Source organism: Sitophilus oryzae, unplaced genomic scaffold, assembly GCF_002938485.1.
Source record: "Sitophilus oryzae breed Bouriz unplaced genomic scaffold, Soryzae_2.0 scaffold_1167_pilon_pilon, whole genome shotgun sequence".
In the NCBI taxonomy this organism is placed as follows: Eukaryota; Metazoa; Arthropoda; class Insecta; order Coleoptera; family Curculionidae; genus Sitophilus; species Sitophilus oryzae.
The window spans coordinates 2783245-2798525 of NW_022145801.1; the positions used below are offsets into that span (position 1 = coordinate 2783245).

At 31.9% G+C, this 15281-nt stretch overlaps 1 pseudogene; it reads left to right on the plus strand.

Annotated features, from left to right (window-relative positions):
- The window catches only part of LOC115888675, a 49189-nt pseudogene extending 33908 nt beyond the window's left edge, over window positions 1–15281 (plus strand).

The window sequence follows — 15281 nt, forward strand, 5'->3', positions numbered from 1 at the left end:
AAATATTTAATATTAAAAACTTTGATACCCTTGGAGAAGAAGCCTTAAAATTTTTACTGCAATTTCATAAAATTGAAAATATTTAAAAAACGGTAAGGTTTAAGTGCGATAAACCTTAATCAAATTTACCTTTATTTCAATCGTAGAATCCAAAAATAGAATAATATACAGGGTGTTCCATTTAAAAAAATACAACTATAATATTTTTTACTTATTTGGTACACTATGTATCTTGTAAAACTATTTTTAAATTGTAGCTCTAATAGTCCTTCAACGAACCCAAAACTTACAATTTATAAAAATCTAATCGTTTAGCTACAATACTGCGTGTCGTATGTGGTGAACAACCCTGTATAAAACACGATTCATTGAATTTGTTCACAAATTTATAAAATCTTTAATTTTTGACACAGGTTTGTGTAATTTAAATAACAGAGAGTCAGTTTCTTAAGACTAAAAACATTTTATTTCAGAGGTTTACAACATCCATATATTCATCCCGTCCTTGACATCCATTTCTGGAACGAAGGAGCTGCCCTCGTCTGTCCCTTAAATCCCACGGGCAGTTTGAAGGATTTCATTTACGGCACTACGTGGCAAGACGACTACAGAGAAAAATACGTAAACAGGGGTGAAGGATTGCCCTTGAGAATGGTGAGTATTTCTTGTTCGTGTGCTACTAAAGTAATAAAAAAAATATTATGTTGAAAAGTTGTCCTACAGAAATGCATAAAAGATACACTAACCAAATACATTGATTTGTTTTAACTTAATATGTACAAGTAAAATATAAACAAAGCGTTTTAGAATTTAGAATAAGTGGGAGGGGGGTTAATCTCTGCGACCTTAGAGATCTATTGTGTCCCCCTTTCTTGAGTTATAACTGATCATACAGTCCCAGTACTTCCTACGGAGACCCGTGTCCTTCACAGTCGAGGAGCTACGACCCAGGCCGGGTAGACGAAACGGTAGCTTGTGTCGCCTGTTGGGTTTAGATGTAGGAGGTAGGCTCCCGACCCTTGGAGGAGGTGGTAGCTTGTATGCCACTTGCGGAGGATGGTCTCACGCAAGTGTCAGCCACCTCTCCTGTAGTTCTCTTTGGGTTTGACCCCTTGGAACTTTCATTGTTACTGTTCCCAGTGTCGCTAGGGGGTTTCCCCACAGCTTCACCGGTGATGTTTTTATTATTATTATTACCAGATCTCATAGTGTTCCCATGAGTCGCTAGGGACAGTCGGTCCACTTCTACAGAGCCCCGCATGTAGAAGTAAGGGGTAAAATACAATGGGGTGCCCCCCGATGCCCCAAGGTTGAGGCTGTCCGTAGCCCCGCCCGGTATCGTTATATGTCTTGGTGCAATTCCCTGGCCACGACAGTCAGGGACAAGACGATGAGTGACCGTAGACGTCCCCAATGCGAGTGATGGGGACAAGATTCTTAGACCAAGCCAAGTGCTAGGGGGGATTCCCCCCAGCACCTGACCAGGAGCTTCCCCACCAACGACAAGGTCTTGCATCTCCTAGGGGAAGAAAAAACAAAGCGTTTGTTCATATACAGTTTGATTTGACCACAAACAATATAATTCTTTTTTTTTCAAAATTTGTCAACAGCACAGGCGTAGTTTCAGAATTCATAGAAACAAAAAAAAAATACAAATAAATAAAAGCTAAAAGCACTGAGGAATTTCATAGAGAAAAGTCAATAGTCTTGTCATAAAACATAATAGCTACAAAAACAGTAAAAATAATCAGCATATGTATAATATATATGGTATACATATATATAATGTAATATATGTCTGGCAGTTGTGCGTCGGGCATCTGTAGTAGCTCCTAGAATAAATTGGGAATTTTGTTCTGCAAACTTAAAGTATATACTAGGATGTATTTCAGAAAAATATTTTAACTTCTATAGGGTAGCTCAAAAAAGTGTGAGTGGATCGGGATGATTTTTTTTTTAAATGGAACACCCTGTATATTATTGACTCACAATTGAAGAATAGTGTGTGCTAACCACATTACCTTCGTTGTATACCGAACAGCTCTAGCATGGCAAGCTGTACCTTGCTACTCCCAAGGCCCGTTAAACGCTATACAGGGTGTTTCATAAAACATGTGCCTTCTCTCGTGGGCAGTTTTCTCACTCAGGGCAGATTTCTCACTCAGAGCAGATTTCTCACTGATATGAAAAATAATATTTATTTTTCATATCAACGTAGATCCGATTCTGCTTTCTTTCGTAGCTGCAGGGTGTTAAAATCTTAATATTTTTTCGATTTATTATAATTTTCTTCCAAGTAGGTACTATTAGGTGCTATTAGCGTTTCGAATGAAATTTTGAGGGTAAAAGTTACTATAAATACGACATATTTTAAAGCTAGAAAAGTGTCCACATATTCACTGGACGTGCACATGGGTTATCACTGGAATATTTTTTCTAAAAAAAAAAGCATGTACGCCACTGATCGTTTTTTCTCTTGTTAGCGAAATAGTGTACGCAGTTTAATGCAGTGGCGGCTCGTCAGGGTAGGCAAGGTAGGCGGCGCCTAACCTAAGATTTTGCAGAATTTAAGCGATTTATTACATTACATTATTATAAAAATACTGTTAATACACGGAAGTGTGATTTAATAATCAATATTATTTTAATATTTGTGGTCTTGTATATTAACATATTCACTGCCGCTGGCGTACACCGATCGCTGACTGTGCCGCTGCGTTAGAAAACAAAATAACTTTGACCGTTGGAGTGCCTTTGTTCGGCGATTTATACATCGCCTACTATCAGAGTCGATGCACGACGTACGGCAGTCTTCTGTCTCTATCTAACTCATTGTGCGGTAGCGACGCGACGTAAGACGAAGTTGTATCGTATTAAGGCGGAGCTTAGGCGAAATCTCCGGTTGCCTTCGCATGAAGTCGTGGAGGCTCGGTAGGCTTAAAAGTTAAGGGGATAGTCCCGATATTTCATAAGGAGATATATCACATTTCGTTAAGGGGATATTTCATATGATTCATTATACGGAGCATTTAAAACTTTTATATGAAAATTCAAAAAACGTTTAAAGCAAATTGGAAACATTTTTCGGGCTTGTCCGAGATTATTAAAACTGATATAACCGGTTGTATTTCAGAACACGCCACAGAAATAAAAGAATCCGAAATAAAAACCGCGTTATTTTATTCGGTGCAAGAAGACGATACAACAGATATTACAGAAAAGTCTCTGCAGTCTATTTTCTAACCATTGAGAAGTTTGTCCTATGTAAACTTGGGCGCAGTTCGAACATGGAATTTCATATATAACATTGCTTCGTTTGTTTAACGGTGTTACAGATTTTAGTTTAGAGAAATTATTAGCTAACAAGTTATGTGCTTTATGACAAATCGTTATATTATACTTTTTGTGTAACCATTGTAATTGTTGAGACAACCCATTTACGAAGGGGAGCGCAATATATCGTGTATCTTTTTTAATCTTCTTATTTTCTATTTGATTTTGATTGTTTTTTGTGTTTAAGAATTTTTGGAGTCTATCTTTGAATATTTTGTTTATTAGTTTTTGTGGATGGTTTTCTTTTAATGCATTTTTTGCTTTTTTTATTGCAGCATCTCTATATTCTGGGTCGGATAGACGAATTGATCTGTCTGTGATAAATGTAAATATAATCTATACAGGGTGTTTCATAAAACATGTGCCTTCTCTCGTGGGGAGATTTCTCCCGTAAAAATAATATTTATTTTTCATATCAACGTAGATCCGATTCTGCTTTGTTTCGTAGCTGCAGGGTGTTAAAATCTTAATATTTTTTCGATTTAATATAATTTTCTTCCAAGTAGGTACTATTAGCGTTTCGAATGAAATTTTGAGGGTAAAAGTTACTATAAATGCGACATATTTTAAAGCTAATAAAGTGTCGACATATTCACCAAGAGTTAAAATTTGCATATGTGCATATGGGTTATCACTGGAATATTTTTCTAAAAAAAAACATGTACCCCACTGACCGTTTTTTCTCTTGTTAGCGAAATAGTGTAAGCAGTTTAATGTCGATTAAAAGTTGTATCTTCATATTTTGTCGATTTCGGCCTCATTGATGAGATATTTTTTATTTAAATTTTATTAATAATTGTGATTAATAAAATTACGTTTATCTCATCAAGGAGGCCGAATTCGACAAAATATCCAGAGATAATTTTTAACTGGCATTAAACGGCCTACCCAATTTTGATATAAAAAAAGTCAGTGGCGCACATGTTTTTTTTTAAATATTCCAGAGAAAACCCATATGCACGTCCCTGATGGATTATCGATACTTTTAGGCATTAAAATATGTAGCACTTATAGTAACTTTTACCCTCAAAGTTTCATTTGAATCACTAAAAGTACTTAGAAGAAAATTATAATAAATCGAAAGATTATTAAGATTTTAACACCCTGTAGCTACGAACCAAAGCAGAATCGGACCTATGTTGATATGAAAAATCTTATTTTACTTGAGGAATCTCCCTACGAGAGATGGCACATGTTTTTTTGAAGGGAACACCCTGTATACGGGAGCTATTATTATTTTTTTTTATAAACACTGCTGCGTTAATCCAACGAAAACTAATTGTCAGCAGTGGTTTACTAATAAACAAATTTGCCTAATGGACAAAAAAATGCTTAACGTTTCGGAAAATACACAAATTACAAAGAAAAAACTATTTAAAATATCTATATAAATGCAACAATTCGAGAACACTTTAGTTTTTGTTAAAACATATACATCTACAAAAACCTTTGACGTTCTGTTAAAATGACATTATATTTATCAAGTGAAACTTCAAAATTAAAAATTACTACCTGATAACAATTACTTAATAAGGTAAAACCAAAAAGCTTCAAAGTTTCTTTTATAATTATTTTTAATTTTTACTTATGTTATGTTCTTTAAACTCAAAGAAGCGATTGCTATACATTTATTGTTTAATCATCTGGCTTTAGTGTGATTATCTGACAATATTTGTGCTTACACAATTATTTTCTTCACGACAGCTATAATTATAGGAACGCTTAACTCTATATCAATCAACCGTTAATTAAAAATAAACTTTTAAACCTAATCTCAATTTCCAAGCTACCAATTAGTCGGAATCGATTTTCACTCAAATTGCGTTTTTAGTTGTAAAATACAAGACTTTTAGTTCCTCACGCGAACTTATTCTCGCTTTAACTCAATTTTTTTAATCCTCAAATTAAGTTACTAGGTTCTAGAGTAGATTTAGTGCTGTCGGTTAACAAGTGTCTAGTAAATCCCTTCGGATTAGATAATTTCGAGGATAATTCTTCGCTAATCGAGAAGTTGTTTTTTTTACCCTAACTTTCAAAACACCCTGTGTAATAATTTTGTATGTAAATTTTCCTAAAATATAATTTTACGGTCAGAGCCATGACTCCTGCGCATTTTGTTTTTTGATTCATGTCAATACATGCTCTGGTTAATTTTTAAGAGCAAAATTAACTGATAACGATCAATTTGCAATTTTTAATATGACGAGATGGTTTTGGTGACTATTGTCGTAACGTCATATTACACTGCATTGGATACTCTATACTAAATTTAAAAAAGACGTTAACGATACAGTCCGGGTTTTAATAAACATTAATAACGACAACAGAACTAACGATATTAAAGAAAACATCTGTAATACTCAAGTATACAAATAGAAAAAAATTTGTCAAAAATACCCTAATACTTTGTATTGCCGTCCTTCGCTGTTATAACTGCCTGTATACGTCCGTTCATACTGTCATTGAGGCTGCATATATCATATTGCGTTATATTTTCCCATTCTTCTTTAAGGACCAAGCGAAGTCCATTTAATAAAGCTGGTACTGCTTCGCGACCTCTTACCCTCCTGCCAAGCATTTGCCAAACGTCGAACATGATGGACAGTTCATAGTAGTATATAGTTCACAATAATCACCAAGGCCGCCCTATCACATTGAAAAATAACTTTAAAAAATGATAGGTAATTGAAAAAAATGCAAATTTTTGGTGGCAAGTTCATTTCGCTCTGAAAAATTAACCAAGGCATGTATTGACATGATCCAAAAAACAAAATACTCATGGTTCTGATCGTAAAATTATATTTTAGAAAAACTTACACACGAAATTATTGCACAGGGTGTTTTAAAGTTAAGGTAAAAAAACAACCCCTCGTATAACGTATTTATTCGAAACTCCACCAACTTGGTCGCTATTGTACAACAGAATGACTTTTACTGATAAATTTTAGTAAATGTTAACAATTACTAATAAAAATCCACAAATTTTTCCAATGCATAATTGTGAGCATTTTCTAGTGATGGTTAATATTTACTGGATTCCCTACTTTCACTGTAACATATATATTTATGCAATCTATATTTTTATTTTGTTTTTAATAACGTTGTTCAAAGGTAATAATATATTTCATTTTTAGGTTCAATGCCTAGGAAGACAAATCATCGAAGCATTATTATTTTTAAGAAATAGACATTTACCACCTTTGTATCATCTTCATTCTGGTAAGTAGAAAAAATATCACAACGTGTTTCAAAAACATCTTTTGACACTAATTTTTTTATATTTTATCGTTAATGTTAATATTAACCATATTTCTGTGATTTTTAGGAAACGTAATAATCCAGAACGGCGTAGCTCGTCTGGCTGGCCTGGAAAACTCCCTCTTAGGCCTCTTACCAAAAGCGCCCTACGCACCGGAGACTCTAGCTTTTGGCTATTTGCTCTTCGAGATGTCCGCTGGCTATGAACTGCCTTCGCCACCCAGTCAGGCACATCTGCAGCTGGAACTGGAACGGGCTCCTAAAGTGGCTGACGCATTGCAGTTTATATTTCAAAGTCCAAGGTAAAAACCAAAAACATACCTTATTAAATTACAGCTGGATATGTCTGTATACTTTTGAGAATTATCGTATCATTTCAAAGTTCCTATTCGTCAGTAGGTGTATTAGAAAGAAACCATATGAAAAATGATATGAAACTGTATGGCCGAGAAAAAAACGACGTCAAAATGGCTGGGGAATGACATTCAATGATGCTTTTGGCGAGATCAATCTCCAAATTTCATTTACTAAAAATTGACATATAAGTTGTCAAATATTAAGACTAATTATAAAAATTGACGCCGGGAGGCACGTATAACCGCCCATACTAAAATATGTTAATATCTCGAAAACTGCGACTTTGACTGATTTTGATGTTATTACCAATTTTGTTGCAAATATTATTCCTAATCTTAATTTGAAAACCGCGTTTCGCTAGCTACTGTAATTTTGGAGTTACGATTTTTTAAAAATTTTAACCCCCTCCCATACCCCCTTACCAACCCCCCACCCCTACCAAAAATGAATGGCCAGATTCTTAATGGACAGACAGACGGACAAACAGGCAGACACCATGAAAATATTTTGTATTTGGGTCATTTATGACCCAAGTAACTCATTTTGAGTGAAATTAAAAAAACTTTTTTTTGCCGATCCTAATAGCCTACCATACCTATTGGTATGGTCAGCTAAAAATTATTGGTGGGATTTTTATTTCTATTATATTTGGCATATGTAATTTACAATTTGTGAGAAGATATCAAGAAAAAAAAAACATTCTCAAAAAATACAATTTGCAGTAGCGAAACAAATTTGTTATGCATTAAAGCATAACAGAGACGCTACATCAAGCTACCATAAAAAATAAAGTTTGACATTACCAGTCTAAATACCATCTACAACAGCGTGCAGAATGAGATTGCAAAATGACTAATTTATTAAGTCATTATTGTACTCTATCGACTTTTGTTATGTTACCATAATAGCACACTGCAATCTATTATATCGCAGTGACTTTTTCTATACAGGAAATATTTTTTAATGTAATGGAAACAAACAACTTTATATAGTTACAAAAAAAAAAACTATTTTACATAATTATAGAGGTTTTAATATAATCACAAGGTACTTTATTTGTAAATATCTACAAATAACAAAGATACGTTAAAATACATAATCATAACATAAGGAGCTATGATGCTCATTTTACCTTGAAAAAAATATAATTGTTTTTTAAATAATATTATTATACAGGTTCTTCCTGAATGACATTCTTTCCTTATTCTTAGAAAAAACTTCATATAAATGTATGTCCTAAACATCATAATTTTTCAGAATACAGGGCGGTTAAATTTTCTAAAAAAAAACGTTTTTTAAAAATATATCTGGTGTTATTACAGATATCTTTATGAATCGTGACACATCATCTATGTAGCAAACATTTTTAGCATTTTTGATGTACAAACAATTTTATTTATTTCAGCCAGTGGAGTGCGTGGTGGGTTTTATAATGAATATTTTAAAGAATAAACGGTACGATACTGACTTCTCTTGAAATAAACATTATTTACAAAACCTTCATTCATTTCTAAACAATGTTCATTTTCTTTTTTTTTTGTCCAACGCATGGTTATTGCTGAAAAAAATTAAATCATTTTCAGATGAGATTTGGTTTGAAACTTTTACTTTTTTATATCAGATTTATTACGTAAAAACTTTATTTTAATTTTAGCACCCTGTATCATAAAAGTTAAGATATTTAGGACATGCATTCACATAAAGTTTTTTCTTAGAAATATTATAAAGTTATTAAGGAATGCCCTTATATAATTTTAATATTATTGGTTAATTTATTTTAATATCAAATATCTAAACAATTCAATAAAATAAATTCGAAACATAAATCTTTATAAAGTATATTTCGATTAATAAATAAATAGAAAGAGTAGAAATAAAGGTCAAAAATACTAAAAATAGAACATTGTTTTTAGTGAAGCACTTGAATTATTATAATCTTCTTTCCTTTCTTGTTTACTTTCGTCTTACTACTTGTCAAAAGCATGTGACAGCACTAACTTTTATTTTTGTCATTGTGCCAGACATTTGAAATCCTCATAAGGGCAACTTAAACTCTTTGTTTGATTATTAAAAAAGCAGTTTATGCAAAATGTCTTACAAAACAGATTTGTATAAACTTTAGGTTGAGATTAATATAAGATTTAAAATAGAAAAGTTGAGCACCATCTTCTACTTTTTCGTTTACTTTTTACTGTTTATTTTTTTTATAATAAGTACACAGTAATGTACTTTAAAAATTGATACATGTTTCAAATAACAAATTACTATACAGGGTAAGTCTTAAATAATTGCAAATATTTTTAGGGGTACTATATTTCGACCCCAGAATTATGTATATTGATGATGCATTAAGTTTATGAGATTTTTTTTCTCGAAAAAAAAATCAAAATTATTCGAATTTTTTTTTTTAACTTTTAGTAACTTTAAAACATTTTTTTTATAATTTTCAAAGTAAAATATCTCGGTTATTTTGGACTTATTTAAAAAAGGTAAAGAGAAAATATCTGTTTTTTTCGCGAAAGCTACCAGACCTGAAAATATTTACACTTATTTAAGACTCACCCTCTATAACAATTTAGGAACTGATTATTTTAGAATACCTACATTGGAAGAACTGGTGAGATGCGATTTATTCAGAGGCGTAGAATTAAGGGAACTGAGAGGGGCCACTATAGTTCAAACAGTGTCTTCGCCCGAAGTTTTGCAACTTTTGGATGTCGTAAGAAGCCCCTCTTTACCAAGTCCACTTCTAAGGCGGTGAGTTACATATCTATTATATATTTTTTAAGTTTTATGTAAGTGTTATCTGTAGAATGTTTGTAGAGTATATGTATACCTGCATGATCATTTTGTTTCATTTCTTTTTTCACTTTTTACTTCTTAATCTCTAATATTTTTTTTTCTTAGTCTTTAATAAACTAATAATAATTTTAATAATTAAGTTGATATACAGATAAATATACAGATTTTTTTATAATTATATCTACACGGAGCGGCACAAAAAACGGATATCTTAAAATTTTCATATATTTTAAAGTTCAATATATTTAATTCTAATGAATATCTAAAATGTCAATATTCCATGGGTATATGATGATAAATGAGGTCTACATTATACAAAAACTTGGAGAGATAGGTAAAAAATGGTATAATACTAATTGATAAACAATTAAATTGTGGATCTGATTCACTAAAATATACAAGGCGTTCCATTTAAATTAAACAAGTTATTGTTGTTTAAAGCTAATAATTTTTTAATATAAAATTTACAGACACTCTGAATAAGGTAGTATTATTTTTTATATTGCAACACAAAATTTACTAAATAGAAAAATTTAAGTTCAATATTTGGTTTTAAAAACTTAATACGCCTAGAAAATTGAAGTATTAAATTTTTTTTGTTGTATTTTTACAAAATCGTAAATATTTCAAAAAGGTAAGATTAACTTGCAGTAAACCTTAATCAAATTTACCTTTATTTTAATCTTAGAAACTAAAAATGTGATAATATACAGGGTGTTCTATTTAAAAAATACAATTTTGATATTTTTTTACCTGCGACACTCTGTACCCTTTTTGTATAATAAACAGATAAGTACTTATTTTTAATTTAAAAAGAGAATAAAAAGTCAAGCAATTTTGCTAATATATTCCTTAAAAAATAATGAAAATCGGCCAATTAAAACAAAATATATTGAATTTTTAAAACACACGAAAATTTTTAAATAATTGTTTTCGTACCGATCAGTGCATAGAGCAACTATTTTTTGATATTAAAATATTAATTAAATTAATTAATTTTAAACGCATTCTTATATAGATCACTTTTTTACTCCGCCTTTTATTAATGAATTTGCATATTTGTTTAGGAGAATAAAAATATAATAATATATTTTTTTAATTATTCTTTATTATTCCTCTTATTTTTTTTCTATTTTTATAATTTCTGTTTTTCTTTTCTTTTGTATCTTTGCTAAAATTTATTTTAGATTAATTCATATAAATAGATTTTTACATAGAATTATTAATTATAAAAATATTTCCTTTGAGTAATTTATATTTATTTTGATTTTTTTAATACAAAAAGATATAATTTTGTTCTATTTAGTTCAAGTCGACGTTATTCTGAAGATATAAATGCATGGTGAAAACAAACTGGTAATGTAGTAAAAACACTAAAAAAGTAAAGCTAAAATATGCTTAAAAATAATTTGCTGATAATTATACTGTTACAATTTGTTTTCTTTATATTTTTTAGATAATCTAGTAATATATCGTGTAGTGAATAGTGATTCCTCTGAATCAAATACTCTATTAAAATTTAAGTGATGCAGGCGTATTGTATGATTTTATATTTCAATTTGTTTATTTATTACCTATTATAGCTTACCTACCATTATTATTTAATATTGACAAAATGTTTTAAATGACAGTGTTCTAATAGATCCATATTAAACATATCCAAGAAATAAACATATATTGAAATATATAATCATAACATAGAGTGTTACGATTCTCATTTTGTAATTTTTTTAATTTGAAGAAAAATATGTTTCACTATTTTTTTAAACAATTTTATATATATAATTTTTAATATCACCGGTTCATTTATTTTAGTGCCAAATAACTAAACATACAAAAAAAATAATTTGTAATAACAAATAAATATACAACAATAAAATAAAATAAATTTGAAACATAGCGGACAAAGAAAGCACTTTTGTCAATAAGTCAAGTGTATCTAATTTAACTTATTGTTACGTTTTTCGTCGGTTCCCTGTGGATAGAAAGCCACAATTTATTTAAACACAATTTATTTACACTAACAAACAATAACGATTAAAAGACTTAAAGAACTATATACAAACTATTTATAACTATTTATCTAGAAGAAATTTATTTTAAATTTAGCACAGCAACTGTACTCTTCTATTTATTTATTTTTCCTCAGGCTCCAGCCGTCGGCTTATATACCCACAGCTAAAGAGTTCTCGAATAATCCGTAGCCGCCGAGATTTTTCCATTCATTCTTGAACGGCACCAGGCGTATTATTAGTCAGCTTAGACCGGGTTCACACGGGCCCTCAGCACTGCCCCCTTCTTAGATTCATGCTCGTCCCGAGATGTATACGGTGAATGAAGGTATTTGCAAAGCTGGCCCCTGGTACATTGAGAAGTCTGGTAGAAATAGGCAGTCTACAGTTTTCTCTCCCAATCTCAGCTTTGGGTTGTAGCAGCAAACGAGGATCTCGATACTCGTAAATCTAAACATGACTTCAATCATGTTCCGGATTGTACGCCAACTCAAAACATCGAGTCCAGCTTCGGAATGGCTAATCGTGTAATGTTGTTGTTTAGGAGGGCTTCTCTCAGTTCAGTTAGGGCCTTCCATAGGTTGAGATAAGTCGGCTTATTCGGTGACCATTTCTTGGTGACCAGGTAGAAGATGTGTCTTGCTTGACCATGCGCATCGTCGGTTAGCCTCAAGACGCTTCCAACCTCTGAATCCTGTCGGCGTAGTTCTCCGACACGCCCAAACTTTTCATTGAACGTCGCAGCTATTTCTCTGGACATTCGCAAATCTCGGACCACACAGTGAGCAAGCGAATAATCAGGAGGCACGGAAAAGAGGTCCCGTTGTTCTTCTTCAGTCACGCCATAGCGAGCCTTCTCACTGCTGTTATAACGGGCCATGAAGTCGTCAAAAGACATCTCCGAATTAGGGGGATCAAAGCTACAGATTCTCACGGTCCCAGCACGATCTTCTATTTCGCCTTGGTAGGGGCTCAAACGATTGAAATGGACGATCCTTGGTTTTCCTTTTGGCAATTTCCTGATACGGTATACGACGTCATTAATCCTATCCATGACTTCGTATGACTCTTCCCACGAGGATTGTAGCTTCGGAGATAATCCACGTCGTCTGCGAGTTGTATAGCCACGCCAAATTCCCTGGTTGGTATCCTCCAGGCTCAGCTTGAATGTCGTAGTGCTCCTTCATTCGGTCACTAGCGCTTTGAATATTTAGACGGACTCGCTGATGGATGTCATCCATTCTTTTACGTAGTCCATGGATATAATCTTATCCAGCGACATCTTCTCCCGGTCGGCAACCAAACTTTAGATCACAAGGTAGGCGCACTTCCCGTCCCATAACGATGCTGGCTGGAGTTTGCCATGTGGATTCTTGGACGGATGAACCGTAGGTCGGGCCTGTATGAGGAAAAAGATAAATAGACGAATACTGTTACCGCGCTAAATTTAAAATAAATTATTTCTAGATAAATAGTTATAAATAGTTTGTATATAGTTCTTTAAGTATTTTAATCGTTATTGTTTGTTACTTAGTGTAAATAAATTGTGTTTAAATGAATTGTGACTTTCTATCCACGCGGAACCGACGAAAAACGTAACAAATGGTGTCAGGTGTATTAGTCAGCTTAGACCGGGTTTACACGGGTCCGCAACATTATTTAATTCCAAAAATACGTAGTAGTTCTATGTCCATGGAATATTGGGACACCCTGTGTTTTAAGAATTACATATAAAATCAATTCTTGCGCCTGCATTACTTCTTCTTTGTAGATCATGTTGTAGTATTGTACAGGTAAAATATATATGTACTCTATCCTCTGTGTGTGTTACTAGGTGTCTTCTTTCATCCCCTAATTTTAGGCGAACGATTTTTTTAGACAAGAAACAGTAGTGGTTATAGAAGATTGTAGCAAGAGGGCGCTAGAAGACATTGCCGAAGAGGACGACAGTGAAATTAGCGATAGTTGTAGCGTAGAGGAAGATATCAGTCGTAGCGCTAGGTAGTAGCTATTAGAATAACTAGAATCGGAGTAGTTACTAGAGTTTTTTAATATTCCCTGTGTTCCAAATTAGTGGAATAAGGTATGTTGACTCAGGCACACTATATACTCTACATTTTTCTTTCATAACCAAGAAATATTATATACGAGTTTTTATTTTATTCAGTGAATAATTTCATTACGTACAGGGTATTTCTTTGGGCTGCAGCATACCTAATTTCAAAAACTACGTTTTATTGTATCAGAATGGCATTGCTAAATTATTTATTTTCTATAATAGCTGTGCTAGTTCTTAAAAAAGACAGTACTATATTAAAAATTATTTATTTTTCTTCTGCAAATACACACAAAAGAAGTACATAGCTAATAGTAGATTAACATTAATTTATTTTGACCCCAACAAATCTATTATTATTAGAGGTGTTGAAAAAGTAGAAAGTAACTATTCGTTACTCGACTACTCGTTACTTTATTGATACCCGAAGTAAGGTTGACAGCAGTTGACAAAATTGACAGCAGTACCAAAATCAGTACAAAGTAATCATATTAATCAAAGTAACGAATATTTGAAATGATTACTTAGTAGTCGAGTAACGATTAGTAACGAGTAATCAAAAATAACGAAAATAAACATCAGTGATGTCTTTAAAAGATGGCATAGTTATTATGTACATATTTTAACTTGTTTTTTTTTATGAAACCCTACTAAAATTTAGCCCTTTTTTGGCAGAAAATAGTACCTTATTCATCATGCTAAATACAAAATAAAGTATATTAAAATCTATAAATATAATAAAAGTATTTTTATAGCGTCCATTTCAGCAATAAGATTAGATGCTAGATAGGTCTTAACAGTTTTATTATATCAAATAACATGTATTTTAACCAAAAACTTGTAATGTTTAAAAGAAGTATTTATGCAATCAAAATATAATTTTAGGAAAACCAACTCTAACCGTATATCTAAAATAGAAATAAATTCGTACAAAATCAAAATAACAATCAAATTAAATATTAAAATTTTTAGACAAAATTGAGAACTAAAATTTCCGCCTTTTTATAACCTGGACAAAAAATTAAATAACTCGCAATTATAATGTAAATACTTAACAAAACTAGTGCAATTTTCTATACATTGCCAGAAATATTTTTCTAGGTTACCTCTATATTAAATATATTTAATTATATACAGTGTGTTATATTTAAGATAAAAATATTATATTTTTATTATTTGGACTAACAAAAATTTGATTTTTTTACAACCATACAATGATTGCTGTATACAGGTTGAGATATAATTTTTTTTAATATGTAACTGAATGTTTAATTGGGATCTTAAAAAAATGTTATCCATATACGGAGCGATCAAGAATGATTGAAATAAGGTTAGTTCCAACCCGCAGCAGAACCGTCACCGAACGATCACGCTCGTGCGCAGTAATTCAAATGTGTTCCAACCGAGATTTGACGGTTATCGGACGATCCTATTTGCGTACCAACCTACCTTGGGAGTTACGA